The sequence below is a fragment of the Leptidea sinapis genome, chromosome 22 (genome assembly GCF_905404315.1).
Source record: "Leptidea sinapis chromosome 22, ilLepSina1.1, whole genome shotgun sequence".
NCBI classification, from domain to species: Eukaryota; Metazoa; Arthropoda; class Insecta; order Lepidoptera; family Pieridae; genus Leptidea; species Leptidea sinapis.
Window position 1 is genome coordinate 2,091,108 of NC_066286.1, and position 16,829 is coordinate 2,107,936.

The 16,829-nt window shown below is 34.8% G+C and overlaps 1 protein-coding gene across 1 annotated transcript in view; it reads left to right on the forward strand.

Annotated features, from left to right (window-relative positions):
• The first annotated feature begins 1,983 nt into the window (after positions 1–1,983).
• Positions 1,984–16,829, forward strand: part of LOC126970967 (uncharacterized) — a 132,648-nt gene continuing 117,802 nt past the window's right edge. The window contains exon 1 of the mRNA XM_050817119.1: positions 1,984–2,110. The gene's annotated coding sequence lies outside the window, so the exon portion shown is untranslated. The remainder of the gene's footprint in view (positions 2,111–16,829) is intronic.

Genomic DNA, 16,829 nt, shown 5'->3' on the forward strand with positions numbered 1-16,829 from the left:
AGATACGGCGCGACTAGTATAGTTTAGTTATTTCCATAGTATTATGTCCTATGGTATATTGCTATGGGGCAACGCTGCCGATATTAATACAATATTTGTGCTGCAGAAGAGGGCTATTCGCGCTATTTATAACCTAGGTCCTAAAGAATCATTGAGAGCAAAATTTAAAGATATTAACATCTTGACTGTTGCTTCTCAATATATTCTTGATAATGTAATGTATGTTCATAGGCACATAAGTGAATTTGCCAGAAACTGTCATAACCATAATGTTAACACCAGGAACAGACATAAACTTATGATGCCTACTACTCGGCTAAGTCAAGTTAGTAAGTCTTTTGTGGGGCGATGTATATGCTTTTAAAACAAGATCCCAGAAAATGTTCAAAACAAAAGTATAACGTTATTCAAAAGAATTGTTAAAAAACGTTTGTGTGGTAAAGGTTACTATAACATAAATGACTTTCTTAATGATACCACAGATTGGGAATGGAGTGACCGCCCTCAGGCTATTAAATAATAAGTTTAATTGTACAATATTACTTTGTAAACATATTTACTGTATGAAAAAAAAGCCCGCTGAGTTTGTTGCGCCCATTCTTCTCAGGTCTGAGGCATTCATTTTGGAAGGGTGGTAGTTTTTGACTTTCAATAAGTTATGTCACATCCTATTCTGAATAAAAATATTTGAATTTGAATTTGAATTAAAAAAACTGTTGTTGGAGTACTGTCAAATTAAAAATATTTGGGATTAAACTGTAGGTATTGTTTATAAAACGTTAGGCACTCGAGTGGTTTTGACTGATCACGTGATCAAAGTACTGCGAGAACCTTACCTCGAAAACGCCAGTGCTCACAGTAGAATATGGCGGCGATTTATAACGTCATATATTTCCCTAGGGTACTGCGGCAGTATACTGGCAGTCAATAACGGAACGAATTTTTCTACAGTGATAGCACTGTGCAGTGCTCGCAGTGCATATCGGAACATACCCTAAGTAACTGTTATCATTTGAGTAGACACTGACAGACCACCAATTGTCATATTATAATCTTTTTCAATGCAATTATAAACCTCTCAACGGTTTTTATGATTTTAAAAGATTTATCAACAAAGTGGGTGTTGGATCAATTTTGTCGATGGTACAAACATTGCTGAGAACAGGTGCCTAATAATAATGGGGGACTATTTTAAGATCTTTTTATAACTTTTCATTGTCCATTTTAGGTCATATTTTAGTTTGAAGTGGGTATAATGTCATAATTCCAATTCTAAAGTATAAATTTGTTATGTTTTTAAAGTGATAACCCTCACTTCTAGGATTAATACACAAATAAAATTTGAAAAACAAAATTTTATGAACGATGCGGGACTCAAACCCACGACCCCTGGCGTTCCGTGCCAGTGCTCTAACCAACTGAGCTAACCATGCGAGTGGCGTCTCGTCATAAAATATTGTATGCTTTTGTTCAACTCTCAGATTGTGGCTTCATTTACAGGATCTACTTTCCAGTTGATCACCTGCTCAACCCTAATATTAGCATATTAAGAAATTGACTTGAGATTTTAAAGTCTTACAAAATTTGTTATGTTTTTGAAGTGATAACGCTCACTTCTAGGATTAATACACAACTAAAAATTAGAAAATCAAAATTTTATGAACGATACGTCACTCGCACGGTTAGCTCAGTTGGTTAGAGCACTGGCACGGAACGCCAGAGGTCGTGGTTTCGAGTCCCGCATCGTTCATAAAATTTTATTTGTCTAAAGTATAAATACCTATATTTAATCACTTGCGTGAAAGTTTAAGAGACGATTAAGCAATTCTAACAAGTAATGCAAAACAAACCAACTTTTTCTTACATAATTTTCGTTAACCGAGTCAGTTCTATGACAAAAGGCCGAGTTGTAACCAAAACCGGCCCATCACAGACTTACCATACAAGTTTCCGACTTGAAGAAATATTCAACGTTAGTTCTTCGCTAACCGTCGGGGGGTGCAGACGTGTTGTGCCATTAAAATTCTAAGTACGTTTTAAGTGTTAACTTAAGTTGCGTGTTAGTTAGATTCTGTTGTGATTATGGATGTTGTTTGTGGATTTCACTCAGGTAAGTGATAATATATATAACTTAAGCTATCCATGTTTTTGTTTATGATCCATTGTGAACTTTGAAGTTAAGCTTTCGGAATGTTGAATTTGTTTATTAGATTATGTCCAATCTCTTTGGCCTTGTAGCTGTTGTGTTAAGAGTTTATACTGTGTAGACATTAACCTAGCATTGTAACAATTTGCGACCGAAGTGAGTTTAGTTGACATTGTTCTAGCTACCAGCCTTTCAAACAACGGAACGTGGTTTCGATTTGTTGTGGATTCTCTGGTGATAAATTCAAATATTTTTATTAAAAATAGGATGTGACATTACTTATTGAAAGTCAGAAAAAAAAACTACCACCCATTACAAAATGAATGCCTCAGGCCTGAGAAGAATGGGCGCAACAAACTCAGCGGGCTTTTTTTTTTTCATCAAAAAAATATGTTTACAAAGTAATATTGTACAATTTAATAGCCTGGGGCGGTCGCTTCATTCCCAAACTGTGGTATCATTATGAAAGACGTTTATGTTACCTTTACCACACAAACGTTTTTAACAATTCTTTTGAATAGCGTAATACTTTTGTTTTGAACATTTTCTGGGATCTTGTTGTAAAAGCATATACATCGCCCCACAAAAGACTCACTAACTCGACTTAGTCAAGTAGTAGGCATAAACTTTTGACGATCCATATACCTCAGTGGTTAGTTAACCTGCCCATTGAGCTAGAGATCCCGGGATCGAATCATACTAAGATATATATACATATTTATACGATGCTTACATGCATTTATGTATACGTTAAGTACGTATATCGTATTAACAATGTCATTGTCTTGCACACATTGTTTAGGGCAATATAAGTGTGTCAATATTATTATTATAAAAAACTTCGCTTTTGTATAAGTGTTGCTCTCGTAAATATATAGTATATAAATTCCGACGGAGCAATTAATAAAGACAATTGTTTAGTTTGAAAGAGAGAAAGAAAATTATTTTATTTGATCACACAGTTTACAAAGAATAAAATAAGAAAAACAAAAAAAATATTTATATTAAAACAACACTTAATCTAAAATAAAAACAACAATCATTGTTCTGTATGTTCTTAACATTTTGTAAGCCCCATACTTTTCTATATGCATAGATATTATATATTACTAGCTGACCCAGCAAACGTTGTATTGCCGATATTAAAATCGCGATACAAAAGTAACTGTTGATCGTAGATGGGTGAAAATTTTAAGTTTTATGTATTTTTTAATGCTGACTCATAATCAAACACAAAAAAATTAAAAAAAAAATGTCAAAAAAAAATCGTGTGGACCACCCTTAACATTTAGGGCAAACGTTGTTTTGCCATATAAAGTATAATTCACGCGATAGTTTTATAAATAATAAAATATTGCCTATATATATACTGTACATCATTTTGTTCTATTGTCAATAGTTGCAGCGCACGCAAAAATAGGTTTTCGATTTATTTTAGATTATTTTGATATTTATTAGATTTATTACGGATCCCTAATTTTGAAAAAAAAAAACATAGCCTATAGCCTTCCTCGATAAATGGACTACCCAACACTGAAAGAATCATTCCAATCGGACCAGAGATTAGCGCGTTAAAACAAACAAACACAGCAGCTTTATAATATTAGTATAGATATATCTTAATATATATAAATTACGTGACACGTTGTTTGTCCGCGATGGACTCCTAAACTAATGAACGGATTTTAATGGGCATTACTTCATGGAGTGCAGTATAGTCCAACTTGAGAGATAGGACAGTTTTTATTTCGATTTGGGACCCATAATTATTTTTATTTTCAATATTTGTTTTGTATGGACATATTTTCTGTGAGAATTTATTGACGCACGGTTGGACAGTTCCGCTGTGAAACAATTTCATTATAACAACAGGGAGCATATTTTACGAAATAAGTCTTGAAGTTTTGAAATATTATTGGCAAATTCCTATAAAACATTTTTTTTTATTATCTGCAGAACAACGTCTATCGGGGCAGCTAGTTATATATATAATATATGTTATATTATTATGTTTATTAAAATCGTAACACGTAATACTCTACATTGAATGATATTTTTAAGAGTAAGCATTAATTCTGTTTGCTCTACAAAGTACAAACAGTAACTAAGTAGTTTGTAGTCTGTATGTATGTCTGGGAAAAACGCAATAACTACTGAATAGATTAATTAATTCAAATTTTACATTCAGAATATTAACAATAAGTTCGGGACAACATATAGGCATATATACTTTATCGTCACGCTTCGTGCAGAATTAATATTTTTAAACGCATTTTATTAGCTATCAACTGTATGTATGTTTGTTTGTAACCGACTCATTTGGGCACGATTTTGACCCACTTTCAAGGGCCATTTGTTCGGATTTCGTTCTAACTTCGTAGATATATGGAGGACCGGTGGCAATACATTAATTTGATAAAATTGATCCATTTCTCAATTTGCAAAATAAGATTTTTGTTAATTTATATAATTTTCATCAAATGTCTATAAGGAATTGATGTTAATTTTAAATTACAAAACAATTTTTTAATTTTTTTGTTTAGTTTTCTATAAAAAGTGTGTTTTTTACTGTTTATTATTGCTATATTTATAGCATCCACGCGAACGACGTCGCGGGCACCTACTAGTAATTATATATTATGTAGTTATGTAATGATTCCAACTTTTAATATAGATTTATAACTTTACATAAATTATACATTTGCACGCTATTTTATAAGTAATAATTCAAAATTATCTCATACTTTTGAATCAAGGATAGAATTATATTAATGGGTATCACTACATTATATGGGTATAACTCAAAAACTATTGCACCGATAGGCTATTTTCACCAATAGATAGCGTGGTTTTAGTATTTTTGTAATTATTAACGATATTTTTTGAAGGTGTCGGAAAAAAAATAAGCCGTCTGGGAGCTGTCAATGAAAACCCATGAATTATGTATCTTTTATAGGCCTACAGAAAAGATATACCTACAAAAAAGGTGTATCTATCTCAGGATAATATACTATATCCATTTTGATATTTCGAAAAATTGGTAATTATAAAGCGAAATGCTGTTTGTACAAAAATGATATTGATCCTTATAATTTTTTTCGACACAACAATATCTGTCGGGTGAGATAGTTTTAAATAAATACTTTCATTACGGACAGTTTTGATCATACAGACATTAAATACGGAACATCGGAATAAAAAATATGGTTTATTTCCTCTTATTGTCAAATTTTAAAATATGATCATACGTGCGTTTTTATCATATTAATAAGAACCTTTTTTTTTTTATTACAACCTTGGGCAACGGTTTCAAGTCTATACATCCAAATTTCTTAGTACTTGGGTATAACTGGCGTAAAATAATTTAGGTTCATCGTTTGAATAAAAAATAATATATCGAACTTAATAGATAGGAGTTAGTATTGTATTTTATGTCTTAACGTCATATATATAAGGTTCATCAGATGGCAGGTAGCAATTCATGACATTCTTGAACCCAAAGTTGGGTCATTTGTTTCATCAACCGTCGCCATTTTGTTGCTAAATTTCAAGGGATTATTACGAAAACTGACTTTTGAGGTAACCTGGTAACCCTCAATGATATATAATGTAATAAAATGCTATTAATTTTATCGTTGTATCGAATATTAATTACCTTAGATAATTTATACGTGTAGATAGACTGTGACAGCTGTGAAAACATGGAAAAAAATTGAGGTTGACTGTTAACCTCTATTTTAAGCAACCCACGCACACTAACACTAAGTGACGAACATGTCGCGAATGTAAGACCTAGCTTGACACGCACACTAAAATAATAAACCTGGCCTGTTCTCATCGGTTGTCTAGCAGTTTTTTTACTTAATTTATTTAATTACTTATCACTATAAAGCTAAACTACCTAATACTTATGGTAAGGGGTATTTTTTAACCAAAGTTCGTTTGCTCTTCCATAAAATAATTTTTTCGCTTACGTCAATGGATGTTGGGCGGCTTAGCGCATTTTCCTTCTTTATCAGGAGAAATAAAAGAGTAAAAGAAGGACGAATGGATGTCAAAAGAGATGAAAGTAACTATGCATTGATCGTATTTAAAATAATTCAGCTGAAAATATTTATTTAAAAGAGCGCCAATATGTGTTTTGCAACTTTTTCTTATTAAAGAACAACTCTTCCAGAGTGGTGTGTAATTTTTGACCTTTATAAGTGTTTTTATTACCTAGGTACTTAAATTACTTTTGATTCTAATTAATTTAAGTCGAGTTAGTAAATATCTTCTCGACGAAATGTATGTTTCCGCAAAGGGACGCAACGCAAAACTACCAAATACAATATATTTCTCAAAACTTTGAAAATTTGGTTGAACACTTCTGTGTGGTAAAGAACTATAGGAAAAATCGTTTCATAAAGATAGTAGGGATGGAGAAAAAATAACATGACAAAGACCATAAAATAATCTTGAGCGAGTTCTCTCAAGTATGGCTCATAAAATATATTTATTATCTTAATGTATGTATATTTTGGCAATATGTTATGTTTTTAAAGTGATAACCCTCACTTCTAGGATTAAAACACAAATAAAATTTGAAAAACAAAACTTTATGAACGATCCGGGATTCGAACCTACGACCTCTGGCGTTCCGTGCCGGTGCTCTAACCAACTGAGCTAACCGTTCGAGTACCGCCTCAATATAAAATTCTGTTTGCTTTGTTCAACTGGGTTCGAATCCCGCATCGTTCATAAAGTTTTGTTTTTCAAATTTTATTTGTTTATATTTTGACTTTACTGTACTTTACTGTATACGGTAGTATATATTGCTTCAACGCATCACAGAGTTAAAAATTTTATCGCAATTTAAACTTGATATCTCCTTGATACCTGAGCAAAAAGGTCTTGACAGACTATAAAAACGGACAAACTAACAACGAAGTAATCGTATGAGGGTTCTCTTATATAACAGAACCCTAAAAAGTATAGAGAATTTATAACCGATTAAATAGTGGTATCTTAGCATAGACTACAAACCTTCAGAGAAATTTAGAATTAAATTTCCATAAATTAAAAAAAAATCATGTACTTTTTAATAAAAACGGTAATTAAAACGTTCATTTTCATTCGTTCAGCAATATTTTCTCACGGCAGCTATAAAGAGGAAAAACTGAATTAACAGGTAATCAATTGCATCTCAAAGCAAGCGAATCCGGTGTCGATTAACACCAAATATGATAGTATTATGTCATAGTATTGCGTGTTGCAAAACTGCCGGTTACGTCTGTTTGAAAAACAATTATGTTGCAAAGTTCTAATTAAAATTGTTGTTTGAAATGAATACATAATAGACGAACAGATGGACAATCGTATCAATCATAGTCATTTTTAACCGACTTCAATAAGGTAGAGGTTCTCAATTCGATCAGTATTTTTTTATGTATGTACACCGATTACTCTGAGATTTATGATACAACACTAACAATATTAACGGTAAAGGTTTGCATAAAAGGTGTATTAAATTAAATTTTTAGTTATTTGATACTTTTCAGTTTTTGAAGTCGGATTTCTTAAACACAGTTTTTTTTGTATTACAATTTTATCAATATATTTTAATTGATATTAATAGACACGATGAACTGGTGAAGACATAATGATATAAAATAATGATAGGGAATAAACGAAGAGTTAGTGACAGAACTTGCTTGTGGCGGTGTCGTTGGGCGGGTCGTTCCGTTTCCTGAAATAATATTGTCGAGGGAGGCCATGACTAGGCTATGCGTTATGCTCGTGAAGAGGCGTTACATGTGGTGGCTGGATGATCCTGTTAGGACGTGAACTTTCAACGGAATTCACTGAAAAAACATTCTAACCAGGACACAAAGGAGTCACTGTAGTTAGAATAACCAAGTTCCACCTTCGCACGACACGCCACAAGTTAGGATATCATCCTCACCATCTGGATGTGTGGCGGTCCTCCACAGTGCGGTTTTCAAGGAGCTTTCTTCCACGTACTACAAAGCTGTGAAATGAGCTTCTTTGTGCGGTGTTTCCGGGACGATACGACATGGGTACCTTCAAAAAAAGCGCGTACACCTTCCTTAAAGGCCGGCAACGCTCCTGTGATTCCTCTGGTGTTGCAAGAGATTGTGGGCGGCGGTGATCACTTAACAACAGGTGACCCGTACGCTCGTTTGTCCGCCATAAAAAAAAAAAACAAGTACCTGTCAATCTTAGGCCTCGGAGATTGGAGAGACGGCAGTTTCCATAACAGTGAAGATGAAACATCCTCTCTGAATGTTGTCCGTTAACGAAACATATCTCGTTTTTGGGAAGTCCAATTTTTAACCAATTGAGATATGTCAGATCACTGCATAAATTATAATAAGATTCATGAAATCAATCACAATAGATCTTATTTACAAACCGTAACGGAATTCAATAATCCTCTCCCAGAGATATTACATCCACTCCCACTCAACACCTTAGGGAGGAGGGGATGGCTGAAAACAGCGCTGCATGGAAACATAAATCCATGATTCCATGTCAGATGAAGCTGAGCCTTTTCCTTTTGCCTATTGTTTCATCGCGTAGCCTAATTATTCATTTTAAATTTGTAATGTTTTTTATGGCAATAAATTTATTTATTTATTACTAGTTGACCCGACAGACGTTGTTCTGTATATATAATAAATAAAATACTGTTTTTTATAAATTTGTCAATAATATTTCATAACATCAAGAATTATTTCGTAAAATATGCTCCCTGTTGTTGTAATGAAATCGTTTTACAGCAGAACTGTCAAACCGTGCGTCAATAAATTCTCTCATAGAAAATATGTCCACACAAAACAAATATCGGACGACGGGGGACACACCAAAGGAAAAACAAAATTGTTGTTTTTATTTAATTCCGAACACTCTCATATTTATTCACCTTTTAAACCTTCCCTGGACTTCCACAAATAATTCAAGACCAAAATTAGCCAAATCGGTCCAGCCGTTCACGAGTTTTAGCGAACATAACGAACAGCAATTCATTTTTATATATATAGATTATTTATTTATGTTATAAGCTTCATAGAAGCAATAGGTTAGAAACACGTGATTTACTACGGCCGGAAATCTTATCTCGCAAAAATTACGCATTAAACATATTTTAACACAATACAAGTCTTAACGTGACCCCATTTCAATAAACCCACTAAGTGTGGAATATACATCTGTAATTCATTCATAGAGTCTTCCGCTTCGGATGTTCTGAGTAATCTTACTAACTAGAAGAGAGACATTATTAACTTATTTATTAATACAGCTTTACTCACGTTGGAAGCCAGTGTTACAAAACGCATCTCGCATAAAACACTCGTCATCACCACCTGCGCCCCCCACCATGTCCAGCCACGCACTACGAGCACAAGTCCAGTGGGAGGCTCTTTTGCACCGGATGCCGGCTAGATTATGGGTACCACAATGGCGCCTATTTCTGCCGTCAAGCAGTAATGTGTAAACATTACTGTGTTTGGTCTGAAGTGCGCCGTAGCTAATGAAATTACTGGGCAAATGAGACTTTACATCTTACGTCTCAAGGTGTCGAGCGCAGTTGTAGTGCCGCTCAATTTTTTTAGGTTATTCAAGAATTCTGCCGCAATAATGGGCAGGGCGTATTAATTACCATCAGCTGAACGTACTGCTCATCTCGTCCCTTATTTAAAAAAAAAAGTCCACAGTAACGCCGGGACGTTATCGCGAACCCACCACACTCACCCTGATGAAGGACCCCCGAATGGTCTGAAACTAGTCGATACCCACACCGAAAATACATGAGTAAAGCCGTATTAAGAAATGCATATTGTACATGACCAAATTACGAAATTCATTGATAGATATTTAGGTGTTATATAGTTATTCTGAACCGACTAATTGCAACCGGAACAAAACTAGTATAATACTTGTAACTTCGACTGTTCATGACGCATGCGAATATTTCAATTATTGCTGGTTCTGCAACTGAACAGATATCGTAATAAGTAGTGGAACAACGAGACAATTTACTATTATATTATATTATTCTCTTTATGTTATGTAATTTGATTATAAATTATAGTTTTGTAGCGAGAGTTAGGGAACCCTGTGCTCTGTGAACGGCTGGATCACTCGGCGTTGCGTAAAGACGTTGCTTATTGTGAGTCTTCTACCGCATTTATCACAGGGAGTGTTCCGAAGAACTGTTTCACCTGATTCCTGCTGCCGAATTGCCCCATCACTACACGCCACAAATTAGGATATCATCCCCACCATATCAAACCGCACTGTGGAGAACCGCCATACATCTTGATGTTCTCCACAGTGCGGTCTTCAAGGAGCTTTCTTCCACGTACTACAAAGCTGTGGAATGAGCTTCCTTGTGCGGTTTTCCGGGACGAGACGACATGAGTACCTTCAAAAAAAAGCACGTACACCTTTCTTTAAAGGCCGGCAATGCTCCTATGATTCCTCTGTTGTTGCAAGAGAATGTGGGTGGCGGTGTTCACTTAACACCAGGTGACCCGTATCACCGTACGGTGCCATATTTGCGGATGGATGGCAGACGATTTTAACAGAATGCTTGCGTTTTTGTGAGAGGAATGGATGAACGGTATTTGGATGTTCATTAATTATTAGTTAGTAACAGTAAATTTTGTATTTATTTACTATTACTTGTGTAATATGTAATATTGTTTGCTTGTAATTAATTACTTAATTTAATATTGTGATTCTCTTTCTCACCCTCACGCTGTTTTATTAAAGTATAAAATAAATATCTGATAGGTATCTAGAATCCAAATAATCGAGTTTTCTTTAGTGTTAATTCCGCAAATATTTGTCTTTAAACAATTAGACACGTGTTTCGCCTCTACACGTGGCATCCCCAGGACGTGTTAACTCGCCAAACTCTGGCACGAGACTATTGGTGGCATTGAAACTGAAGAAAACTCGAATCATTTGGATAATTATCGATTTCCGCAAAGTAACGCCTACTTAAATAAATTTTCTAATATGTAGAATCCTACTAGCTTACCACACCACTTAAAACGTGATGTATCAACAAATATATATACCTGGTAGCAAGAACTAAGAAGCAATAGTCAATATTAATTAAAAACACAACAAGATAAAGTACTTGCGTGATTCGAGGACATTGCGCAAGCATTGTTCATTGCTTACAAACACGCATGCGCCGAACACAACACTAAATATTATAACAAACAATTGAAGTTATTTAATCTAGATACATAAACAAAGAGTATAATAATATATAGGAAACAGAGAGCCCTCTCTACGCATTATGGGCTGTTTTTTTGAAAACTAGCGCCATCTGGAGATTGGCCCCGAAAATAACTATATGTAAGCTCTAAATTAAAAACATTTTTAATGTTGTGACGCAATTATTTAACTAACTCTCCTTTTTAATGTCGGTATTGCAATTTTGTACCATGTTGAAATTGCGCGTAGAGTTAGATAATTAATTTTGTCACAACATAGAACTTAGAGGATAGATTTAGTAGTGTAAATATGCAAAATGGAACACGAGAGCTAAATATACATGCGCAAACGCTAGGAGTAGCCGCCATTTTATGACCAGTGGGCAGTGACGCAAAAAGCTTTCATTTTCGGGCCAACTAACAGATGGCACTACAGTCTTCTGAAAACGTCACTTTAAGGCGTCTGTCCCACCCCTGTACATATAATAAAACTGTCGCAAACCACTGTACATTATAGGTATTGAAGATAAACTAAAAAAGTCTTTGTTAGAAACACAGAAGCCAGAAATGAACATTTTTGAATTCATTACGCCAAAATGCATGGAATTGAATGCAGATCCCACCGATATATTGCTAGAAGTCTAAATAAACATATGCACCGTTTCATCGATGGAAAATACCTTAAAATAAAGTAACAAACATTTTTGTACGATGCTCTTCCAAGTAAACTAACTTTTATTGATCAATTTAACTATTTTTTTTAAACCATGAAGTATCGCGTTACGAGTTTTCAGCAAAGCTTCCTGATGCTTGAAAAGACTGATAGATTTATTGGAGTGCATGGCTGGCCCGACCAAGAGGCTAAGGCTGAGAGATCTATAAAGAGTACTTAGACTTTTCTCAGACTTTACTCACGTAAAACTTAGCTGAGTGTGATAAAATACGAACTTGACTTGAGCTGCGAAGACAGCCCAATGGCTGTCCTAGCTTAAACTCAGCTTTATTTCAACTGTTAAATAACTATGAAAACGAAATCCGGCAAAAGGAAAGGCCGGCAACGCTCCTGTGATTCCTTTGGTGTTGCAAGAGATTGTGGGCGGCGGTGATCACTTAACAACAGGTACGCTCGTTTGTCCTCCTATTCCAAAAAAAAAAAAATCATTTTTTTTTTTTCAAGATTATGCTAAGCTTATTCTGAACTAAGTATTACGTTAGTAAAGTCTGATCAAAGTCTAAGTACGCTCTATAGAAGTCAGCCTTAGAACATAAACAGCCCAGCCAAACTAGATATGCATCTAATATGTGGGCCTAAAATAAATCTAGCTAGGAAGAATGATACTAGTATTATTAGACAGTTATACTAGTACTAGCCGTTTCCACCCACTTTGCTGGCCGAATTTTAAAAGGAAATAAATTAATGAAGGAACGTTGGAATTCTAAAAATATCCATAAACCATCTAGGATAAAATTCGCATCGAATGGTGGTAGTTTCATGTCGATACCATCAGTGGCTTAGGCGTGATTCAGCATCAAACATAGCCCTTTTTATTATATATATATATGTATGTATGTACTAGCTGACCCAGCAAACGTTGTATTGCCATATAAAGTAATAAATAAAAAAATCCATTGCCATCTCGCAACCTTATTGCGGATCTGTGGATGTAACAAATTGGCGTGGACCACCCTTAAAATTTAGGGGGATGAAAAATAGATGTTATCCGATTCTCAGACCTACCCAATATGCACTCAAAATTTCATGAGAATCGGTCAAGGCGTTTCGAAGGAGTTTAACTACAAACACCGCGACATGAGGATTTTATATATTAGATATAATATATATATTATTACAGTAGTATTAGACAAAGTCATCGCAGTGTTAACACAAAGAATCACCATCAGACAGATAACGAAAAAACTTTAAAAGGTACGGAACCCTTAAAGCAATCATCAGCATCGAAACAGGTATTCATTTTGCTCCCGAGTTTATTAACTATTAGCTTACGTTCTTGAGTACACGCTCGAAGCAACCTTACCTTCTTTACATCTATTTAATTACTTTAATTTGCGAATGCTAGCGGTTTCTCGCTAGATTACTAATTACACTAGGGTCTCAGAAATGAATAAGCGTATATGTAACGAAAAATGTGGGTGATTATTGAATTGGTTTAAAGACGCTTCTTTATATACATATACCTACTCACTAACTATGTTGTCCTGGTACATGAAATGCCTTTTTTTACGTTGGTAGATGTTATTGTACTTAGAGCAGCTGCTTTATAAGTAAGTACTTATAATTCTTCGTACTTGTTAAAAATGTATATTCACTACTTATTATTTGTTTTAGAGTTTAGTGAATCACACGTACAGAAGAAACTTATTTATTTATTATACTAACAAATGGAGAGACGTTTTTTTCTTCGATTATACTGCGAAAACTGCTTTACCGATCGAGTAGGATGCTTACGGGTACCTCAACGGCGCCTATTTCTGCTGTGAAGCAGTAATGTGTAAGCCTTATTGTGTTTCGGTCTGAATTTGATAAATTTACTGGGCAAATGAGTCTTAACATCTTATGTCTCAAGGTGACAAGCGCAATTGTTGTGCCGCTCAGAATTTTTGGGTCTTTCAAGAATCCTGAGCGGCTCTGCATTGTAATGGGCAGGGCGTTTCAATCAGCTGAACGTCCGCCTCATCTCGTCCCTTATTTTCATAAAAAGAAGGCTTGTGTTTCTACTGTTCGTTGCCTATGAAGTCTGAGCAATTTTCTCAATTATTTCTCATACATAAGGGATGTACGCCACTATTACTCTAAAGTAAGAATCCTTTGTGGCACTGCATCGTAATGGGCAGGGCGTATAATTATCATCAGTTGAACGTCCTGCTCGTCTCGTCCCTTATGTTAATAAAAATACCGATAGTATAGATGCAGCGTATTTCGGAGTAGGTTTTATTTTGTATATGATATTTTTTTTTATGGAATAGGAGGACAAACGACCGTACGGGTCACCTGGTGTTAAGTGATCACCGCCGCCCACATTCTCTTGCACCACCAGAGGAATCACAAGAGCGTTGCCGGCGTTTAAGGAAGGTGTACGCGTTTTTTTTTAAGGTACCCATGTCGTATCGTCCCGGAAACACCGCACAAAGAAGCTCATTCCACAGCTTAGTAGTACGAGGAAGAAAGCTCCTTGAAAACCGCACTGTGGAGGACCGCCACACTTCCAGATAGTGGGGATGATATCCTAATTTGTGGCGTGTCGTGCAAAGGTGGAATTCGGCGGCAGGAATAAGGTTAAACTGCTCTTCGGAACACTCCCCGTGATAAATGCGGTAGAAGACACACAATGAAGCGACGTCTCTACGCAACGCCAAGTGATCCAGCCGTTCACAGAGCACTGGGTTCCCGACAATCCGAGCTGCTCTGCGTTGCACGCGGTCAAATAGATCGAGCAGATACTGGGGTGCGCCAGACCAGAGATGACTGCAATACTCCATGTGTGGGCGGACCTGCGCTTTGTAGAGTGCTAGAATGTGGGCCGGATTGAAGTATTGCCGTGCTCTATTAATGACCCCCAGCTTCTTCGAAGCCAATTTGATTCGATGATAGTTTGGAACCAATTTTTTTACTTAGACAAACTTATATATTTGCAATACAAATAATTCAGTCAATGACATCTCATTACTTCATATTCATGCAATGAGTGGGCACGGAGTACCGAATTAATTTATGTGGCAAAACAACATTTGCCGCGTCAGCTAGTATATAATATAGAAATAACAGCAAATACCCTTGGATATGATATGCTATCCTCTAGAAGATCTCTTATGATACAGTCCTTCACTTCGAAAGTGACATCTCATTATAGCTGTCATTCGGAGACGGGTTTAAGAATCGCTATTAACGGTCACAAACGAGATGGAAGATTTATTTCCGGATTGTAACTAACTTCAGACTGAATTGAAGATTATGTGAATGTGCTGAGACGCCTGCGTTTGTCAGCTAACTTACTGTTCTACTTAAAAATAGTCCAAAGAAAATAGTCCAAAGAAAATAGTCCTAATTAAGAAAAATGACCGAAATTATTATGTTTATGTTTGCATTTATATTTTATATAAATTGACAAGATTTTATATACTAAATATGTCATGAAAAAAACTCAAAAATTATATAACAGTGTTAATTATATCTAAAAACTCCACAAAACACTAACTCTTTTATTAACAAACGTGGACTTAATTAACAATTGTAAAAATAACAATAATCGTAACTAGAATTAGATTAATTAATTATATTGTATAAAAATACGCAATTATTTTTATACTTTTTAGTGCATCGATTGATGACGGATTTAGTGTAGTACGCCAGCCGTAAGGAATGATTTTATATTATGATTTTGTTAATTAATAACATTATAAAAACAAAACTATTTCTTGTATTAACTATTCCTAGTGTAGTTTCGGATGAAGGTAGGAATATATTAATTCTATAAGAGTTAATTATATTGAAAGTAAGAAAGAAAGAAAAATCATTTATTCTGCAACTCAAAGTATACAAGTAGACTTATTTATTAATTTATATGAACATGCAGAATTGGAGTTCACTTCAGCATAATACTGATCAAACCCACACCTATAGGTGATACGATCAGCGCTGGTCGTCCGGAGAACCCCAGGTGGTCTAGTGAATTGTCAAACTACTTAAAGGTTGTACATATATGAAGGATTACCATTCTAATATTATAATAATATCACAAAAAAAAAGTAATAACATCAAAACAAGAATTGCTTAAAATTTCGTGACCTGACCTAATTCACTAAGTATTGATATAATATAATTAAATATAAACATTGATGTAACTTTTACCAAACTTCTTTTATAATGTAAAATGTTTCCTCAATATCACATATCACTTTTGTTTACCGTATATTTTTCATCTTCATAACACGAACTTTAAATTTAAAAAAAAAGACAGAAATCACAAATAACATAGGAACCGGTAAAACCGTGTGACTGAAAGGAGTATTAAGAGGAAATGATAAAAAACCCGTTTCAATAATGTTGCATTTCCTTTATGTGTCATGCAATTATGTCGACGCATCAAGAATTCAATATTAATTAATACAAGTGGATTGAGTTATCTGCATTAATAACTACTGTTGGTAGCCCAGGGGTCAAAATTCGACCATAATTCATTTAAATTGTAAGTTTGAACTTTATAGGATTTATTTGTAAAATATTATTTCTATAAGAGATGTGCCGACTAGTACGGCAAAATCAACTTTCCGGCAACTATCGTAGTCGGGTACTAGTTGGCGATTATTCGGCAAAAAACGCGCCGGCTATCCGGCTTCATACTTTGTGTGTATTTGGCAATAAAATTTATGTAAGGGGAATTACAATAAATAAAAACCTTGTTTTTTTATGGAATAGTAGGACAAACGAGTGT